Below are 7,389 nucleotides of genomic sequence, written 5' to 3'. Positions count from 1 at the left end.
TCGCTCGGGCGCGCGCGCCAGCGCCCCCCCTTCCCGCCACGTGACTAGGCGCTGCGGCCCGGAGACTCCGCATCGCCCCGGGCGCTTATCCGCGCGCTCTGGGCTAGCTGCTTTTGGCGCGTGCCCGGGACGCCATCGCGGGCCTCACCCCTCAGGCTCTGGAGGAGAAAAGAGAAAAACTGCCCCGAGACCGACCCTGAGGTGCAGAGGGCGATGGCGATGGACGGGCAGAGTCGAGGGACTGGACAGCATTTGAATGGACGCTGGTAGACTCCAACATGGGCCTGGAACCCAGGCTCGGGGACCTGGGGAAGTTGCTGGAACCCTCCGGGCCTGTTTCCTCGCGCTACATCAGCCACTGTGGAGGCGTTAGGAAGTTTAATGTGCAATTTTACGCAAGTATCTCGTCACAGAGCCTGACCTGTGGCATTTGATGAACGCTAAGTTTAAGGACAAGCCGGTCAGGAGAAACTGGCCCCGGGGCGGAGGGTGTGTACGCTGGAAACGCAGTTCTGAGCATGCTCTCAGGCCAGAAGTTTATGAACACTGGATTTTGGGAACCGGTTGCAATTTTATAGCTAGTGGGATTAGGACAGTTTCATGCCAAGCACTGCACCAGAATTATCTTGTGTGATCTTCACAACCAAATGAGATAGGTGCTAAGAAGATTTTATAAATAAGGAACCCCGGGCTTCACGAAGTTAACTGGCAGAAGTCACCAGGCTAGGAAGTGGCCAACATTTAGTCAAAGCTACTGAGCCTGATGTCATAAGAGCCATTTTCGGTTCTTCAACAAGCCCAGATACCAAAGTCTCTTGAAGTGGTAAACTAGTGAATATTAATGACTAGGACCCTTAATATTTTTATAGTATTATGATATGGGTATTTGCTTGGCTGGTTTTGATTTCTTATTTTGTTTTTTGAGATAGCCTCGTGTGTATATAGCTCCACCTGGCTTGGAACTCACTACGTAGATCAAGCTGGCTTCGAACTAAGAGATCAATCTGAAAAAAAAAAAAAAATCAACCTGTCTCTGCCTCCTCTGAGATTAAAGGCACGCACCATCGGTGTCAATATCTTTATTTGTTTAATTTCGTGTTTTGAGACATGGTCTTACTTTGTAGCTTTGGCCGGCCTGGAACTTGTGATATAGACTAGACCGGACTCAAGACTCAAGAGATCCACCTGGATTTGCCTCTGGACTGCTATTAAAGGCACGTGCACCACCACACCCGATGAGAATATTTTTTAAAGAAGTCAGGCCTTCTGACTTCCAAGGCGCTTACTGCATACCAGGACCCTGTGCTCCCCGTCATTTGCTCTCCGGCCTCTCCTCACCTACACTAGTTTTCCTCACTAGTTTGAAATAGGCCCTATACCTTCTTTTGTGGATGAAGAACTAGAGATTGAAAAGAGGCCCTGTGTACTGTCATCTACCCTCTGCCTTCTTTCAGAGTGAAGAGTTCAGCATGTTAGTAGGATCCAATTTGAAATCCACTACCAAGTGCTGCTTATGAGCAGTAATTTGCCTTTTTTAAAAAAGTATTATATAGAGGTTGGGGGTTTAGCTCAGTGGTAGAGCACTTGCCTAGCAAGTGCAAGGCCCTGGGTTTGGTCCCCAGCTCCAAAAAAAAAAAAAAAGAAAAAAAAAGTATTATATATTACACTGTAGCTGTCTTCAGACACACCAGAAGAGGGCATCTGACCTCATTACAGATTTTTGTGAGCCAACACATTGTTACTAGGATTTCAACTCAGGACTTCTGGAAGAGCAGTCAGTGCTTTTAACCACTGAGCATCTATTTCTCCAGCCCAATAATTTGCCTTTTATAGCTGATAAATACATAGAAGGAAAAAAATCTCTTCAGATTATTGGGTGGTTGGAACTTAAAACAGTTGTGGTTTAGGAATGTTAGGATAAGACTCAGTGATGGAACATTTAGCTTGCAGGAGTCTGGCCCCTATTTAGATCTTCAGCACCACAGAAAGGGGGCAGGCGATACTTGGAGTGTTCTGGTGGTAACAGCATTCAGGGAGACGGTTTGAAAAGGTGAGCTAGAGAGATGGGAAGTTTCTGGATGGTTTTGGTTGGTTGGGTTTTGTTTTTATTTTTTTCCTTGAGGATGTAGTGTCTCATTCATCCAGGGCTGATCTCAAACCTTACCCCTGTATCCGAGGATGTTCATAAACTTGTGATTCTCTCTACCCTCCCACACTGAAATTGCAGGTATGAACCCGATTACCTGGAGTTTTATCTTTGGTACTTGACAACTTAACTTATACAGCGCATAGGCGGTATATAGTAGGCAAGTCAAGCCTCATTCTCCGCTCTGTTCAAGAATGGTCATACCTAGCCCATAGCCTACCTTCTAGGGTTGCTGTGACAATACAGTTATACAACTAAGATTTACTTCAGACCTCATCCTCCACCCCAGTGCTTTGGTCAGGGCTCTGCTACTAATGTGTAGCTCCAGCCTGTTTTGTTCTTATCTCACTCAAGTTTTATTCATTTAAGAATAATCTTTTGGGGGTTGGGGATTTAGCTCAGTGGTAGAGCACTTGCCTAGCAAGCGCAAGGCCCTGGGTTCGGTCCCTAGCTCCGAGAAAAAAAAAGAAAAAAGAAAAAAAATCTTTTGGAAAATCTGGCTTTTTAGGGCTGTGGAAGGAGATTAGAGTAATAATGTACAGGAAGGGTTAAGAGATGAATGGACTGGGTGGTAGTGGTGGTGGTGGTGGTGCACACTTTTAAGCAGTTGGATCTCTGTGAGTTAAGGCCAGCCTGGTTTACAGAACAAATTCCAGGACAGCCAACGATATACAGAAAAATCCTGTCTAGAAGAAACGAGAGTGGGAAAGAAGAGAGGCTAAAGATTTTTTTCCATAAAACTTAATCTAAAACCCTAAAGGGTATCCATTAGCACCTACTTCCAAGGCACCGGGCAGGATTATAATCTTGTTATAGGTTATGGTATAATTTTGTTTTCAGAGAGAGCTAGCAACATTTTGAAGTCTTAGACCCTACATAACCTGGATTGGGGCAGAGAAGGACTTAATGTGAGTCAAATCCAGGCTGGAATCAGAAGACCTAGTCCCATAATTGCTCTCTGGGCAGTTAATTAACTGAACTCCTTAACTGAGCTCCTTCTTTAAGTAAGTTAAAGATAATACTGAGACGCTTGAGCTGTTGTGATAATCAGTGAGATAGTATTTGCAAAAGTGATTAGTAATTCTTTGAAAGACCCCATAAGTTTTATGAATTAATACTTTTACACTTATTTAGTGAGTGTGAAGAAACTATTGTAGGTAATCAGTCCTCTCTTTCCACCGTGTAAAACCCAAGGATTGAACTCAGGTTGTCAAGCTTGGCAGCAAGTTTCTACTGAACCATGCTGGACCATAAATTACCATCACTGTTATTTTTACAAGCTGCACAAGCAGGAAAGACCCAAAGAGCTATAGAAAGCTGAGCATGTAGCTCGATGTCACAAGGATGTTTATGTGATATCCAGTACTTGAGACAACAAACCAACAAAACAAAACAATAGGGCAGGTGATTTGGAGAAAACAACGGGATAGCACCAATTAAAGTCCTTATTCTAACTTAAATCATGACACATTCAGGAAATCAACTAAGGAACATAGATTTAAAAATTTAGAGAAAACTACGTACACGTACTTCCTCCAGTCACAGGTGGATAGCAGGCTGCGTCTCCATCTCACCAGGAAACTGCTAAATTCCTGTGGGGTCAAAGTGCAATCTTATAAGAACATGAGGGATGGAGAGGACAAAATCCGTGGTAGCTGTGAGGAGCCTAACATCATGTCTGACAAGTTAATACTGTCTGGTGGTCGTGCATTTATGTTTTAGAAAGAGAACATAATCTTACGGCGGGAACAATAAAGGCCTTGCTGAGAATGAAACCAGTGAGGTCAATTTTAGAAAAATTCCTTCAGACATGCATTTTACTTCCAAAGTCTGCTACGTTAAAGGCACCGAGATTACAGAATCCCAACTGCACCGGAACTGTTCATACTGTGAATTTCTTAGGTTGTTAAATAAATCAAAATAAACTTCATATTTTTCAGTTTAATTTATTTTGAACTTTCCTAGCATGGTAGTTCACATCTTTAATCCCACCATTTGGAAGACAGGCAGATGGCTCTCAGAATCTTAGGCTAGCTTGGGCTACATAGTAAAACCTTGTCTCAAAAAATAAAGGAAGGATAAAGGGAGGAAAGAGAACAGGAAAATGGTAGCATACTCCCACAGACATTTAACATGGATGGAAATGGAAAAGCTGTGCGTCATGGCACACTTCTCTGATCCCCCTCAAAGGGGAAGCTGAGACAGGAGGACACATAAGATATTGCCAGATTGGGGTTGGGGATTTGGCTCAGTGGTAGAGCACTTGCCTAGGAAGCGCAAGGTCCTGGGTTCAATCCCCAGCCCCGAAGAAAAGAAAAAAAAAAAAAAAGATACTGCCAGATGGATTGAGTTACACAGCAAGACCATGTCTCAAATAGAAAATAAAATGGACTCCAGAGTCGATAAAAGATTATTTTCAGGACTGGAGAGATGGCTCAGTGGCTAAGAAAACTAGCTATTCTTCCAGAGGACTCAGGTTCAATTCCTATCACCCAGATGGCAGCTTACAGCTGTCTGTAACTCCAGTTCCAGGGATCTGACACTCACATATGAACATGCCAGTAAACACTAATGCACATAAAATAAACATAAATTTTTTAAAAAATTATTTTCTGAGTGTATTCATCTAATGAATGGCATGATCAGAAGAAACAAAATATCCAATCACCAACTTTGTTCTTCTTTTATCAAGAGTTATGCTTTCTATAACTTTTAACTTTATAGCAAGTTTCCCAGAATTCACATCTTTTTTAAAGTTTGGTAAATGAGTGATGATTTGACATCTGCATCAGGTAATCCCTACTGTTGTTGAAGTGAGAAAACTTCAAGGTAAGAGTTACGTCTCCCTAAGTTAGTGGCAGCAGCAGAAGTACAAAATTGAAGACTACTGATAATATAGTTATTTGGAAAGGAAAAATATCGCAGCATGTTTCCTCTGGAAATGTAGGACTGCTTACATTCCCTCAGTTCTTGTGATACAGAAAACAGGAAGTTGCTATTATCTCCAGTTTACTCACAACAGAAGAAGGGATTCTTTTAAGCAGTGCTTATTCAGCCAAGAACATACCCCACACAATTTCTAATTAATGCAAAATATGGAAAATGAAGTTTATAAATGCCAGGCCAAATAAACAATCCTGATTGGTAATCCTTAGAAACGTCTACAAGAATTTTACCAACACTGTTGTAGTTTGTTCTTGTAGAGTATGTAAGAGGGAGGGATGGCAAGGGGCAGAGCTCGTACTTGATAGAGCTGAACAAGTGCGTGCTAAGCAAAGGCCAGAAGTGCTGAGCCAGAGGACCTGCTTAGCTTAGCAACAGTGCTCCAAGCATCTTCCTCATGTCAGTCAGCTGTGATCCTGCTGCTTCCTGAAGCCTTCCTCTGTATCTCTAAAGTTTTCTGAAGAGTAACTCAGTAACGGTAAGGTGAGCTCAAGGTCCTCTCTGAACTCTGCTCCTCAGCTCTTGCTATTTTGAACCTTTTATCACCTCCCTGCACCAGTTTAACATCCTGATCTGCTGCTTCCCTGGCTTCCTGCACCCAGGAGATAATTTGGCCAAGATGGTTTGACAGAAAACAAGTTGCCCGCAATAAAAATGTCTTCAATATGACAAAGAAGTAAATGGTTACTTACAACTACTGTTCAGTGTGTGTATCTGGGCAAGAGTGTTTGCTTGTGCCCTGGGAGGGGGATTGTGCCCATACACTGATATATTTTTTTACCCATAAACATACAAAAATAATTTTGCAAATTATAAAAAACACATGTTGCCATACGTAGCTATTAATACAAAGTTTAAAATGCAAAGTTTGAGGCCATCGTAGCAAGCTTCTTGGTAGAGCCAAGCAACCATTATGAAAACTGTTGACCATGAAACCTGTCTATGAAACCAAAAATCACGATTAGCAATTGCCTCTTCCCCATCTGAATTTAGGAGTAAGGTGGATTTAGGCAGCCAAGTTGGAGGTAGAGATTAGACATGAGTTTTAAACTTGATTTTAAGATCTCATATGGAGTTGGAGGTAAGACACTTGCCTAGAGTGTGTGATGTCCTGTGTTCCATTGCCAAAACCATAGTAAATAAACCACCAGCCCCATGGTGTGTGGCATAGTTCGTTACCTATAATAGTTGTATCTAGGTGAGGTTCAGAAGCTATCACATCTGCAGCATAGCCTTGTCTCTACATTTTGTACAAGTCCTGGGTTATAATGAAGCATTACTGCACAGCTATAATGCCAGTAATCCGGGAGGCAGATACAGGAGCACCTGGGCTCCACAGTGAGCTTCTGTCTATAAATCACTTCAGATGTGCCTTTATTTGATATGTTACATTTTGGGGGTTTTACATGTCATCCTTTAGGTAAAGATATAAAGGTGCTCCCATTGTGGTAGAAGTTCTCATGATTCATTGAACAGTCTTCACAGTGGAGAGCTTGGGACACAGAAGGTGGTGCTTGCTTTATAGGGCTGATTTAGAGTTAGGAACTTGGGACTAGGTCAAGCCAGAAGACTGAAAGTCTGACCACCCAAGTTCAATCCTCAGAAACTGAAAGTGGAAGGAGAGTGTCCTCTCCACAAAGTTGTACTCTGGCCTCCAAGTTTGTGCCATGGCAACCCCCCCCCCCAACATACATACACACTATACACACACTACATGTTTTAAAGAAAGCTGGAGGTAGGGGCTAAGTTGGTAAAGTACTTGCTGTACAGGTATGAGGACCTAAGTTGGGGTCTCCACCACCCATGTATGGTGTGTGGTTTTGGACACACTTGTAATCCCAGCACACTGGGGAGGCAGAGACAGCACAATGTCTGGAGCTTGTCAGCCATCTAATTTTGCTCAATCAGTGACCTCTGGGTCTAACCCTGTCACAGAATACAAGGTAGAGAGCTGCACTCAAAATCATCCTCTGACTTCAGCATCCACTAACATGTACACAGACATATGCACTACACACATAAAAGAAAACCTTGGGGCCCTCTTTACTGAAAGGAAAAGGGCCTCTGCTACAGTACTGCTTATTCCTGAAGAAGAAAATGAAGTTAAACATTTATGTTTGGTATGTATCAGATTACTTAACCCTGAAGTTTAGATTAAGTGTTCAAACTGAAAAGCCTAAAAGGACCAGGAAAAAATGCTCTTTAGCCTAGTGTAAGATAATGATTAATGAGCAACGTGAAGAGAACCCACACCCCCTCTATGTGTCCAAATTCAAATGTTTAGAAGGTGCTACGTGAAG

The sequence above is a fragment of the Rattus norvegicus genome, chromosome 2 (genome assembly GCF_021556685.1).
Source record: "Rattus norvegicus strain SHRSP/BbbUtx chromosome 2, alternate assembly SHRSP_T2T, whole genome shotgun sequence".
NCBI classification, from domain to species: domain Eukaryota; kingdom Metazoa; phylum Chordata; class Mammalia; order Rodentia; family Muridae; genus Rattus; species Rattus norvegicus.
This window is presented reverse-complemented; position numbering follows the sequence as displayed.